This window comes from Trachurus japonicus, chromosome 4 (genome assembly GCF_045865225.1).
Source record: "Trachurus japonicus isolate A0001 chromosome 4, Traja_1.0".
In the NCBI taxonomy this organism is placed as follows: Eukaryota; Metazoa; Chordata; class Actinopteri; order Carangiformes; family Carangidae; genus Trachurus; species Trachurus japonicus.
This window is the reverse complement of record NC_140910.1, coordinates 630,794-645,472: the sequence shown is the minus strand read 5'-3', so window position 1 is coordinate 645,472 and position 14,679 is coordinate 630,794. Positions and strand designations below refer to the sequence as shown.

At 42.2% G+C, this 14,679-nt stretch overlaps 1 long non-coding RNA gene across 1 annotated transcript; it reads right to left on the bottom strand.

The window, feature by feature from the left end:
- Nucleotides 1-748: 748 nt before the first annotated feature.
- Nucleotides 749-2,579, bottom strand: LOC146988148 (uncharacterized). The gene is made up of 3 exons (XR_015035757.1): nt 2,097-2,579; nt 1,663-1,757; nt 749-801 (listed from the first exon to the last, which is right to left on the bottom strand). It is a non-coding gene; the product is annotated as an uncharacterized LOC146988148 (long non-coding RNA).
- Nucleotides 2,580-14,679: the final 12,100 nt, after the last annotated feature.

The window sequence follows — 14,679 nt, the reverse complement described above, 5'->3', positions numbered from 1 at the left end:
ACCGTTGAAACAACGTCAGGTGCCAACGTTGGATCAACGTTGGATTTTGATTTGATTTTGCAAACTTAATCAACGTTTAAATAGCAACGTCATTTCAACGTCACATTTCTCAACATAGGTGAATCTGCCAACGTTGGATCAACGTTGGATTTTGATTTGATTTTGCAAACTTAATCAACGTTGAAATAGCAACGTCATTTCAACCTCACATTTCTCAACATACCGTAGGTGAATTTGCCAAGGTTGAAATTTCAACATCACTGTAAAATCCTGCTTTTACACATATGTGACAAATAGAATAATAAATAATTTTTGTTGTGATGTGATGTGTGATGTGTTCAATGCAGAAATCAAATCTCACAATGAGTGAATAGCTCTCTAGAGATCTTCTGTGTGATTATTAAAATCTTAATCTCTAAATGGAAAGCATTCACAAAATGGACAGTCAGCGAAGGCAACTGTAGGATGATTAGCTTTATATTTTTTTCTACTTTTAACATAAGACAGATTATTTTTTACCAAAGCCTCCCCTCAAACAAAGGAGGACATCATGGACCCTAAAGTGGGCAATAAGAACCACACAGTGATAAAAAAAAAGCATACAATACAATAATACAATACAATAAAACTTTATTGTCAAGGGCTCCAAGGCCACTGCGAGGTCTACAACATATAAATTAGACATATTTTATAATTTTCCTCTGCCGCCGCCACCGATCCTCTCAGGTGCATACTTCAGGTACTTCGCCATGTACTCGTCCACTTTTGATGTGGTTGTGTTGAACGAACTGAGGACAGCGTCTGAAGAGGGGAAAAGACAAACAGCATAAAGTATTACAATATACATACAGTGATCAACCGCTTATATGAATCAAAAAGGATTGGGACAGAATCACCCCCCCCCCCATTTCAATCGCTGGTGCAAGGAAAAAGACAACTTGTGCGCAACAACATATCCGGCTGCTTTTAAGCCTCTTGACATGAACACAGACAGGGCCAGAAACAGCACCAAAGCAACTGGCATCTTGTCTAAATTTACTATGTAAACCAACATTGATTTCTTGTTGTTGTTTTTTTTTATATCCATGAGTTTCAAATGTAGTCCTACAACCTGCCATGTTGAGGACCCACAGGTGTTTCAAACTAATTAATTGGTCCTGCTCCAATCAGAAACACAACTCAAATTGAAACACCTGTGTTGGTCCTCAACATGGCAGGTCTAGGACTACATTTGAAACTCATGAATAGTTTTTCGTTGTCAAGTGCAAGTTTTTTTCCTCCAGAATTAATAAATGGCCTGCCAACACTACTAATGCACTTGCTTTATATTCTATTTTTTTCTACTTTTATAACACAAGACAGATTTTAGTTTTACATTCAATTAGTGTCTGTTTTACAGAAAACCGTACCGTACCAAACCGTGACTTGTGCGTACCGTTACCCCTAATTATTATATAAGCGCCCCTTACCGGCCAGCCTCCCCTCTTGAGCTCCAGTGACTCACAAAACACACTTTGCTGAGCACCAGCACCGGTACCAGCAACGATGATGGCATTAACTCGGGACCAACGTGATCACTATAAGCGATTTACACTGTATACAGTATTTATATATTCAGTTATTTTACACATGGTCACAACTACTATGTTTAAGCAAACTCACCACAGATTGTGTTGTAGAGTTTGGTCCCCCCGAATGACGTCTTCCCATTCCTTCCTCTCAGGCTGATCTTTGCCATTCTTTTATTTGTCATTGTCCTGCCATGGTAAAACAGATTTATATAAGAGTATTATATAGTGTAATCAAGTTGCAATTCCCCAAAACTGATTAAATGCCACACAAAACTGCCTTGCTCATGCACACAGAAATACTTCTTCAGTCATTTCAGATTTGTCTAAACATTTGTCTAAAAAACATGATATACTGTATATAGCTAAATTACATGTTGCTTTTCTACCTGGAAGTAGTTGTAAACAACAAGGTGATTTGTTCCATTTCCATGACTTTTCTCCAACTTATCCAAACTACTGGATTGTGTAGTTTGTGTTGTTCAGATTACCTGGACCACTATAATTCAATGCAAAAAACAAACTTACGCAGCCATTGACCTCTTCACAAAGTCAGCAGCGTCAACGCCCCCCAACCTCCTCAGATGTTTACTCTGAAAAGGAGCAACAAGAAACAGAAAAACTTAAGAGTCCAGACCTCCACAAAGCTGAGATATGATATTTGTCTTTTGTAGCACTTGCACTTTATAGCACTGTCCTCCAGAGTACATTAGCAGCTACTACTACTACTACTATAACAACAACATCACACACAGAGTTGTGCAATGAAGCCGTAAACGGCACTTTCTGTGCTAAAGGGTAATATACCCATGAAAACAAACTCTGCACACTACAGGCCCCATGCTCTTACATAACGTGCACACCTCTTCATCCTGTCTGTCTCTGATCAAAATGTGAAATCCCCCATGAAGATATAGTTTGAATGTTTTTTTATTGTACCCGATTAGGGAGAGGCCTAAGAACATCGACAAATCTTTAACTTTGAAACACAGGAGTAACCATTCAAAACAGCCCCTTAAAGTCAAAAGGCAGCCGACTTCCTTGCAACTCCCAATCAACTCCCCTCCATGTTCCAGCTGCTGGAGTGACCCCCTCCTTCTCCTGGGCTGGGCATGTCTATTTTTTTTTACTGTAACTCCACCCATTCATTGAATTACGGCGGTATGACCAGGAGATAGCGCTTTTCTCACAGAATACACATTGCCCACACTAATTCTGATGTTATATGAATGACCACTGACTGGCAGAGGCAACGCTTAAAGTACCAACACTGAAATTCATAAAACCCAAATTACATACATAAAAATAATTTGATTTGAGAATAGGCCTAGCTAGTAGCCTTGCTACTAGAGATGTGCTGGCCACTGGAAAGAAATAATAGTAATAATACCTCCTGTTGAATATTTGATCACAATTTAAAGGGACAACGAGGAGTTTTGGAAAAGCGAAGCATTTTCACACTACATTTATGAGCCTCCACGCGCACCGTAGAATTCTTCCACGGGTGCAAGACGGACTCATGTTTTCATTCATCAAGAATTAAAGTCAGAGGTTCAAAGAGGTTCAGTTACTGTCGTAGTTCCGACCATAAACGGTGACGTTATTCTCATTCGCGTCCACTAAACCGAATGTAAGGAGTCGCTGGTCGGCTCGACCAGCATTTCCACCACCACTAATAATAACAAAATAACATAGAGACAAAACGATATTGATCGAAAATGGAGCCATTAACAAGTGTGGGTTGCGTAGATTCATCTACATTAACGTGAGACTGTTTTATAACCAAATAGAAACTCCTTGTTGGCCCTTTAAAGAGGAAGAATTACATGTGATAAACAGCCTTTTGGAACATGTTTGCAGTTACAGGTATTCAAATTACTGGTACTGATGACTACTCTGGTGACCAATTTACTACTCTGATTACTTTAATTCAAATGTAATTAGTTCGATTATAAGTTATACAATACTAGTTACTCGCAAACAGCCAATCACCCAACAGACTAATTAATTAATTGACTGATTAATTCACCGCAATAGCTCAAAATAAAAATAACCTAATAAAAGCAATCGGGTCATATAGCAGTTCACTGTCATTGATAAAATGATACTAGATTTTTTTTTAAAGTTCCGTCTACAGGGTCAAATTCCACCCTTTCTGCCTCTCATTCCACCCTCTTTTTCTGTCTGGTTTGAAGAGAGTCACACAAGATGCATTTGTGGCTCTGTATCATAGACTGTACAAAGAATGGACGTAGCATCCGTGACGTCACCCATTGGTTTTGTGGAGTCGTTTTTGTGACTCAAATATGGCGGCCTGAACAGCGCCATGTTGGATTGGCCAGCTGAGAACCCGCCCACTGGCCTCGAAGCAGCCTGTCCCCGAATCGCTCCGGACCTGTAGCTGAACGTTTCCACGCACTGATTGGCCAGAATCTTATCCTAATAACAGTAAAATGGTAGAGTTAAAAAAAATTCACCCCCCTCAGAGTGTGAATGGGGGTAGAATCTATCAATTGAGACCAAAAAACGTAATGGTACCAGGCTGTAATGTTTTTTTTAAGCTGTAAAGTTGGCTATTTTAACATGGGGGTCTATGGAGAGTTAGCCTGACTCTCGCCAGACCCTAGTAGTTCCGCAAGGCTCCACCAGAGGCGCTACGCTCAGCTTCACACAACAGTCTGGACTCGAGGCCAATGCAAACTCTTTCACGGGAGCAAAAAAAATGAACTAATCAGGATCACTGGGCGGGACTGTTCGATTCAAACAACAATGGCAGCTCGCAGCGAGGAGTCGTGCGTTGGCATTGACACAATCACATACAAGGATTTTTTTACAAGGCCCCGCCTTCTGAAATACATCGCCTATGGAGCAGTCCCAGACCCTTGTGTGGAGCTCAGCGTAGCTTTGCGGAACTACAAGGATCTGGCGAGAGTCAGGCAAATGGAGAGTTGCTACCTTCTGGAGCCAGCCCCCAGAGGAATCGGCGGGGATTGCAGTTTTTTGAACACGGAAGTGAGCTTCACTTCTCAGCCCGACAACTGCCCCCTTGCTCTGTATGTAATTTGTGTGACAATAGGAGACCAAATGGCCCATTAAACACACAGTACGTTTACATGCAGAGCTTAATCGAGCTATGCTCAAAATTCGATTTTGGCTCAAGTCGGACTTCTGTCCTTGTCTCAATATACATGCAACTGAGAAAACCGAATAACTGACGGGATCCGCCCCCTCGTGCGGCGTCACCCGTCGTTTCAGCGGGTTAATACGCCGCCTGTCCTGTTGACTTTTCTGTCACCTCGTAAAAAAAATTGAATATAAACAACTTAGTAGCTTAATAATAAATTCTCGACTGCAGTTCCCGACCTGACGTGCCAGTCTGGGCTGGATGCGCGCTGAGAATAGGATACGGGCTTCTTCCTCTCTCTCTCTCTCTCTCTCTTTTTTTTTTTTTAATAAAACACTCTTGCTGGTTGCGCTGTGTGAAATGCATTGAATCAGCGCTGTTGTTGGGTTTTTTTCTTTACTTCGCCGGGTTCGGGCGGCTTCTCTGCTCCACTTTGTGCAGTCTCTACGGTTGTGGAGCATGCGCACATGCATTGTCCAGTTATACTCCGACTAAGGTGTTTACATGACGGAGAAAATCGAATTCCAATCGCATTATCTGGGTGTCTTAATCGGAGTTCTCAACTCCGATTTCAGTCGGACTAAGGTGTTTACATGCACTTCAGTTGTCCAGTTATAGTCGGATTAAGGCAATAATTCGTTTTTTTCAAGTGTCATGTAAACGTACTGACAGACAGTGGGGTTAGGGTTAGGTCATGTGCTAAGGTGTTTGGTCAAGCCTACTAGCTTGTTACCACTGTGGCGGGCTGTGGTTACCGGAATTATTACAATGTTTTTCTTTTGTGCTTTTCATGTGTCTGTTTTTTTCCCCTTCACTAGTTTTCTGAAAGCATTAATTTGTTGTCTATGTGGATCAGGAGCGAGAGAGAGGCAGGTCTAACAGGAGAAACTTCATTTCATTTCATTTGTTATAAAACTTTCAGATGTCAGGGCGGTGCGTGGCGCAGTGCATAAAGCGGCCATCCCATGTTGAGGCTATAGTCCTCACCGCAGATGGATCCGGTTCGAATCCTGTGTCGGGCAGCCCTTCCGTGCATGTCATTCCCCCTCTCTCTGCCTCCCCCTTTCCTGTCTATCTCTACTGGGTACTACTATCAGATAAAGCCAAAAAGCCAAAAAATATATATAAAAAGTCTAGTCTATGGTTTTGACTGAGAACAGACCATCACTGCTCCTCCCCGTTGACATTTTTACTCGGGCTGCTTAGTGGCGTTTCCAGTCGATGTCTCAATGACTACGGCATCACAGGGAGGATCACCCCACGGACCTGTAGGCAGCCACTCAAGGATCAGCCAAGAGCCCATCATGGAAAGTGGGGTCATTTTGAATGGCTACATCTGTAGCCCTGTAAGTACCCAATTGGTAAGATCCGTCCAGACACTTGTGCGCATGGGACATTTTACGACGATAGCCTACTGTTATGTACTGTAGTGTAAAGCAGCTAAAAGCAGTTTTGATTCACGCTGTAGAGCTGTCAGTACATCGCTTGTTTTTTTACCATGCAGCTGTGTTTTTACCATGACACACATAAAGATAATCAGGCTGATTTTGCCCCGATTTTCCCCCCTCTGACCAAGGACAAAAATTGGCCCGATTACCTTAAAGTCCCACTCCCGCGACCCTTTTCGGCCATTTTAAAACCAGCTCATTAGCCATGCACATTAGCAATGCACCTTTGGGGGGTGGGCGGAGACTGTGCTGCTCTGCACCCGCCCAGCCACCTCCTCGCACCCCACCCCCCCGCTTGCTGACAGCTGGACATTGTACAATTACAGATTCAGCGCGTTTAGCGTAAAACTCCACACTGGGATTCGATCCCAGACTGGTGCATAGTCCTTGCTCACAGTGCAAGCTGCTCTACCAGGTGAGCTATACCTATTATACCTTCACAGCTACACTGAGCTGTGAAGGCTTTCACCTCTGAGCCAGATGCAGAGCGGGGCGGGAGCTTGTAGCACTAGTGCCCTCCCCTGGAGCTGTGACACCCTCAACTCCAGTCTTCCTGAAACTGCCAGTTTGAGTCTGCCATTGGTTCACAGCAGTTTGAAGGCAGAAAAACTCTGAAATGCAATTTTGCACTTCCTTCTCTGCTGATAAGTGCTCTAACACAAGAAAAATGCCACAGGAACATGTGAAAAGCTCAAAAAACACGATTTTCACGGGAGTGGGTCTTTAACTAGAAATTACAAATAAAGTGTTTTTTCTTTTTTTTTTTTTTAAATCAAAGTAGTGGGACTGGTCATTCTGCATCACAATCTCCATTTCTACTGGGGGGGGGGGGGGGGGGGGGGGGGGGGGAGTAATAACATGTGGCATTTGCTGAGGCCAGTGCAACAAACATTTTAAAATACCTGGAAGACTCTGCAATATTGTACCTTTTGATCACATTTAAATTAAATACCTTCGACCATTAGTGGAAGACCCAGAGGAACCCCCACGATGTCTCTGAGAAAGGGACTTTGACACACTTTCTTGACCAGGGCTGAATGATCTTCTTTAAAAAGAAAAAGAAAGAGACATTTCTTTAGCAGGCATTTCAAAAGCAGTAAAAGTCAAAGTAGTGTGACTGATCATTCTGCATCACAATTCCATTTCTACTGGGGGGGGAAAGTAATAACATGTGGCATTTGCTGAGGCCAGTGCAACAAACATTTTATAATGCCTGGAAGACTCTCTGCACCTTCACAGTGCTTAATACCATTTACTGGCAATATTGTACCTTTTGATCACATTTAAATTAAATACCTTCGACCATTAGTGGAAGACCCAGAGGAACCCCCACGATGTCTCTGAGAAAGGGACTTTGACACATTTTCTTGACCAGGGCTGAATGATCTTCTTTAAAAAGAAAAAGCAGTAAAATTCAAAATAGTGGGACTGATCATTCTGGGGGGAAAAGTAATAACATGTGGCATTGGCCAGTGCAACAGACATTTTATAATGCCTGGAAGACTCCGCATATTGTACTTTTGATCACATTTAAATTAAATACCTTTGACTATTAGAGAGAGACACAGAGGAACTTCTGCTACCACTGTGTGCCAAGGATCGAGATTGAGGGCTTGAGGGGATGTCCATCGGGGTTCTTTTTGCGATTTTAGAAGTTTTAGACACTGGGAAGGGTTAACACGTCAGTAATTCACAATTATTTTACACGGATTCACATTAACATAAAAGACTATTGAAATATATATTTTGTGGCATCTTATTGAAGTTGTAATCTTTCAGCACTGATAGCATAGTATAGCATACTAAACTAGACAAACCCCCTACCAAACTGTGCATCTGTCATCTGGGGAGAGTTGGAAGAATAAAGTCACCCGTTGTGACTAATTGGTCTGATACTGACATAGCCACACAATGATTAAACTGCTACAATGATGTGTTCTGGATGTGCATACTTTTTGTTATTCTTGATTCTTACCAATTGTATTTGCATGATGCATGCGTCGCCTTTTCATTGTGTTGGTAGTCATTTTGGGAGGAGTTGGAAGAAGAAAGTCATCTGTAATAAATAGACAATCATTTAAAAAAGTACTTCACTGGTTACTGCTGTGACTAATTGGCCTGATACTGACATCATGGTGATAACTGATGTGTTCTTAACTTTTGTTATTCTCGCTCCCTTGCGAGTGCCTCGCTTGATTCTTATTACTTCTGTTTGCAGGGTGCAGGGTGTGGCGTCTTGGCATTGTGTTGGTAGTTGTGCAATACTTATCGATAAGTGTGACTTTGTTGTGAGTTTGCAGTAAAAACCATTACATCTCTCCTATGATTCAAACATACTGAGCCCACCCATGTTTTCATATGACATGATTGTGTGACATGATGACCCACCACCAAGGTGCCACTGCCCCCTTTTGGTGTGGCATACCCCAAAAACAAAAAGCACCCATTGTGGCTCTAACAGAGACTTTTACAAACTCTAAAATTACAATCAAAACAAAACAGCTACTTTGACCACCGCACACTGAAAAAGCTACAGGCAGTAAAAGACTAGAATAGCAGTAGGCCTGAAAAAAAGGGTGATAAATAGACGATAGCAGCATTACGTGACGATGGCAATTTTTTCTTTTTAGAAAGCGTATACTGCCGGAAAAGAACAACAACTGGGGCAATTAAAAAAAAAACGCTCCACAACGACCTCTCCATGACTGAAACTGTTGCATGTCGCCTGTCTGCAGTGGAGACACAGCTGAGAGGGCCGAGTGAAAGGGCGGTTCCTGTAGAAGTTACTGGAAACAAGGCTATTGCCTTCAGTGCATTGGTTCCTGTAACCATATACATACCTTCACAAGGAATATATTTTTGAGACTTCTTGGTAGCCTTTTCACCTGAAATTAGTAATATTCATTCTGTAAGACAGTAGTCATCTTTCAAACAATTAGGCCTTAACCCTAACCCTGAGTTGACTGAGTGTCTAAATTGACCCTTCGCCAACACCTCCCACAAACGGCTATTGTCCAATCCTATGTTAGCAACCCTAACTATAGGCCTGGCAAGCTTTTCGGCAGTGAGTCATTACGTTTGCTTTTGTGGACACATTTTGAGACAAAAAACATTTGTTTGTAGAAGGATGTTGTTGTTGCTGCTGCTGCTGCTGCTACTACGGCAGCGTCAGCAGCAGCAACATGGAGATGTTCAGATACAAGCTGACTTTTTTTCGACTTGAATGACAGCTGTACTTTTAGGGCTTTTACCTGGGCTTTTTTCAGGCAAGGGATCAGGGACTGCTTTCACTGACGGATACAGCGGTGGGAGAAAAAAAAACAGCAGCGAAAGCTGTATGTGGTTCACGATCGCCCAAAAACTTGCAGTTTGACAACTAGTGAGACTACCTAAGTCTTGGTGGGTTGATATACGGTAAAATGACCAGCCCTTACTGCTGCTCTGTACATTGTCCAGTCGTGTCGTTCAACAGATGTTTTATTCTCCTGCGCAAGTCACGTCACTGAAAACTATGAATGATCTTTGTGACTTCTTCACTCTATTATCTCAGAACAGTTTATCCAGAAATTTGCTGATATTTCCTTTAAAATCGATACCAAATATTGCCAGAAGCATGGCTGGGAGTGACAGGTTGCCCGGCGTAGCAACAGTAACCAAGGGGGCGGGGGTTACACGAAGGGTCAATTAAATTAAATGTGAAACCAAAAAATCTAATTCATTGCATACCTGTACTCTTTATCATGAGAGCAGATTCTTCTTCACTGTCATTGACAGATGGCTCACCTAAAAAAGGAAAATCAATCAATCAATCAATCAAATTTATTTCTAAAGCACATTTAAAAACAACACAAGTTGACCAAAGTGCTGTACAGTTAAAAAAAGTCAATACATCTTTGATAGACAATTACAAATGTTTCAGCATTACACAAGATAGAAAAAAAGAGTCTTGCAAATGATGAGTAGTAAAAGTGTACCCATTTGGAAATCAGGATATCGTTTCTTTTTTGTCCTCCTCTTTGCTGGCAACTCCTCCTCACTCAGTTCTGCTGTTGTTGTTAAGTCGTATTTCTCGCATTCATTCTTGTCATCTGAAAGTACACATAGCAATGGTAAAATGCATACAAATGAGTAAGTTTTAATACAGTGTTTCCCACAGGATTTCAGGAGACCGTGGCACGACCGACCGGGGTGGGGGTGGGGGGGTGGTTGCAAGCGCGCGCCCGTGTTTGTGTGTCTATGTCAGCCTTAACTACTAATCTGCCTTAAAGCAGAAGTGAGTGATCCGGTCGTTTTCGCTAATGCTGCGTTCCAGGCAGGCTTTTGAAATCGGAAATTACAGCTTCAAGTCACAACTTACGACTTTGTAGCGTTCCAGGCAACCCACTCGTGTTTTTCCGACCTGTTTTACCGGTGAAAGTCTCTATAACGGCCACTCGTAACTTCCGACCGGTGAACTCGTACCAGATCGAACTGGTACAACTTCGCGGTCGGAAAAATACGAGTTTCCTTGAACGCACCATAACAGTCCTCGTCCCTACGTCACCACATTCACGGCGTCCCTTGGCTGCACACACAGCCCTGCATGCCGTTCTCTCTCCTCATTGGATAAAAACTGTAGGATACGATAAATGTTTTCAGCAGAGGGACTGAGAGACCCGTGTTTCAGACCAAACACTCTATGTAAGTGATTGCTGTCGGAAGATATAACTATTTAAGACTTATATTAACACAAATATATCACTCACTTCTGCTTTAACTACTGTTATAGCCCGGCCCAGCGACCACAACAAAACAACCAAACAGACATACCATAAAAACCACATACCTGATTGAATCTTAATTTTCTTTAATGGGAACCTCATCCATGAATCCTCGGGTTGTTGTTGGTCTTTTAGTGCTCTTGCAGCTCCCTCCGTAGGCCACAATAAATCACCACTGTTAATCCAACATGATGGGACTACTTCCTCCATCTCTGCCGTTTCCTCCCTCCACACCGCTCTGCTCCACATTGTTGTGGTCTATTAGAAAAAAACAAGAGAGGAAATTCAGAAAAATTGTTATCCAACAGTTAAAGTGAATAACCATCATTACATTACAACTAAAAACCTCCAACATTAAAAGTAGGGATGGGGACAACACACCCAAAGCAACCAAAGCCAACTGAGAACTCTGATGAGGAATAAAGCAGCCTAGAAACTGCTCAAATGGGCGATTGTGGGCTATCAGAGGTTTTGTACATTCACAACAACTTGCAGAAAATAGAAATAGACCTGGCTTTTATTTGCGAATTTTCAGTAACTATTCTCTTGATCAGAGGAGAGTGTGGTAAAAGCCAATCTCAGGATCCTGGTGAGCACATGTCAATTGTCGATCGTTTTGTCGAAAAAAAAATCCCATCCCTTCTTAAAAGATTAAAAACCAATAAGTGGACTAACTCTCATCTTAGCTCCTTTCACAGTCATGTAGTAACGGTAAGAATACAAATCCTCTTTTGTGGGGGAGACAAACTGCTTTGTGACTGAGACGTCTCTCCTCAATGAGCTCTCTTTTCCCGTGTCTTGTGTGATCAGCCAGTCGACAGATGTTTATCATCTTTGAGTCGCACGGACTTCTGAAAAAGCTGTCCAGAGCGTCAAGTCTGTACACTTCACAGACGCATGTCTTTTCTGGCCTTCTCTCTTTGACCAATGCAAAGGCATGTCCCAAAAAGAAGCAGGAGTCCTTTCTCTTTGTTGACACGCACGTCTCAAGTGCTGCTCTCGAGACGTGTGTTTTGGTGTTGTCCATTTCAGCTATTCTCTTGTAAAGCTGCGCTATGGGGTTTTTTGCATTCCTGACACTTTTTTTGAGTTTCTGCAGATGGTTTTCGAAAGGAAATGCAGAAATGTCATTGAGGGATGTCTTAAAATGCCTCGCATCTTCTGCCAGGTGGATGAGGGCATGGACATTGTATGAGGGGAAAATTGGGCTGTAGAGCTTAGAAGATGTTTTGTAAAAGTATACTAAAAGCTCTTCAGCATAGCCAATAGATGACATAGATGTATTGGAGGCCAACAGAAGAGACATGGCAACTGACAGTGTCAAGAAGTGATGGTATAAAGTCTCTGGCAGAATGCCTCGGAGGACAACTGGTCCAGTGTACAGTAAAAACTGCCTAAATTCTGTTGCCTTCCAACGGTCGAGATCTGTTAAACCTCGTGGCTGCCGGGCAAATTCTTTTGGCATCTCTCCATTTAGCGACAAGAGGTTTTTTGAAATGTCATTAATTTGCCTAGGGGACAGCCTGCACTCCCTAGGTCCCTGTTTTAGGAAGTTGAGCAACCTCCGTACCACCCCTAGGCAGACAACATGCATATAATCAAGGACAAATGGTTTTATACACTGCAAGCCTGCAGCAATCAGGGGTGAAGGGCCAGTTTGGTGGAGGGGATATGCCTGATGTTTGAATTCGTGTTCGGTCCTCGCATCAATTTCTTCCTGGGACTGGTAGTTGAATGTTACCCGGTGACTTAAATACCGCCCTACAATGCTGCACCGCTCACAACTGTTGTAGGCATTGTGGGATTTTATACATTTTAGAAATGCCCTCGCTGGGGCATCACAAATGAAAGCATTCACTTTTATATTTAAATTTACTTCTTTGTAATTAATGCCTTGTTGCTGTAGTGTCTTAAGTTCTTCTAAGAAACTTGAAGTGAAATCAGTTACACTATTTGGCTTGGTAGTGCCACAAAAGAGTGCAACTACGAATGGGTCGAATTTTTTCACATTGCAAAGAATGGGCCAAATTTGTAAATTTGAGGATTTAAACAGTGGCAGACCATCTATGTTGAAATTCAGCAGAATCTCGTTTTCACATGAAAAGAAATTGGGATACTGTGCGCACAACTTCAAAATTCCTGTCTCCACTCCAAAGTAGAGGAACTGGCCACCACATAGATCAATGACATCTACTTGTGCTGGAGTTCCCAAGAGAGTTCTGGCGTCTTTTGGCAGCCGGTGGCCATGTTTACGTAAAACAGAGAGCACCTCGTCAAGTGATGCACGAGTGGTATTATTTTTTACAGCCCATTTCGCCAAATCGCTTCTGAGATCACTTGTTTCTTCCTCAGACAAAGTTGCAATCTCTGAAACACATTCACTATCACTGTCTGTTGGGTGGTGATCACCATCACTGTCTGGGGGGTGGTGGTCACCATCACTGTCTGGCGGGTGGTGATCACCATCACTGTCTGGCGGGTGGTGGTCACCATCACTGTCTGGCGGGTGGTGATCACCATCACTGTCTGGCGGGTGGTGATCACCATCACTGTCTGGCGGGTGGTGGTCACCATCACTGTCTGGCGGGTGGTGATCACCATCACTGTCTGGCGGGTGGTGGTCACCATCACTGTCTGGGGGGTGGTGGTCACCATCACTGTCTGGCGGGTGGTGATCACCATCGCTGTCTGGCGGGTGGTGATAATCATCACGGTCTGGCTGGTGGTGATCGCCTCGATACTTGCCTTGTGACTGCTCCTGTGTCTGTACGACTGTGTCTGTACGTCTATCAGCAAAAGAGGGACCTGGATTCTCGTCTGAGTCACTAGATTCCACCAAAGCACGTAATTGTGCATGTTTTCGTCTCCATTTTTTGTGGTACATCTAGGAGTAAAAATAAAACAAACTAAATATCTAAATATTTTTAAGCCTAAATGCTTTATAAAGACGATCATATATATATATATATATATATATATATATATATATTTATACCATGGTCTGGATGAGTCCTCGGTTCTGATTGGCTGCTGGGTGTCCATTAAAAAGTGATAATGGACACCCATAAAGATGTTCCGGTAAAATTGCCTGATTACGCAACGTTATCACCACTAAAAATACGATAATTATAATTAATAATTAAGTGAAATATGTTATTTTCTCTTGTGATTCATAATTGCTCTTTAACCAAGCAAAAACATGTTTTATCCGATTACTCAATTAATCGATGTAATTTTCAGTAGAGTACTCTAAACTACTAAAATATTTGATAGCTGCAGCCCTAATCTCAATGAATTGCATATCAACTGAGTATTTTTGTCACATTATTTTTCTGTGATTGATTAATTGTAATTAATGCAAAGTCACAGCCCTAAATAATACCAAAATAAGTACAAAGGTAAAACGATATATTTTTCGAAAACGGATACAAACAAGTATGGTTAATGTGGATTAATCCATGTTAATATGAGACTGTTTTATTACCAAGAGCAACCTTCACTGGGTATCTTTAAGGGTTAGAGTAAGTTATTTTCATATTCAAAGAGATGGTTGGGTTAGGTTTGGGGACAACTCACCGTTGCAGGAAACCTTCAGGTCTTGTTCTTCCAAAATCGCTGGAAAAGACAAGGTAGAAGATGTGAAATCTCAACCTTATTTTCTAACGTTTGTGGATGGAATATGTGTCATGTTCTCACATTCACATTCATGTGCCACATTCGATCAACAGGGACATTGTAACAAAGCAGTGTCAGCACCTGAAAATAGACCCATTATTGCT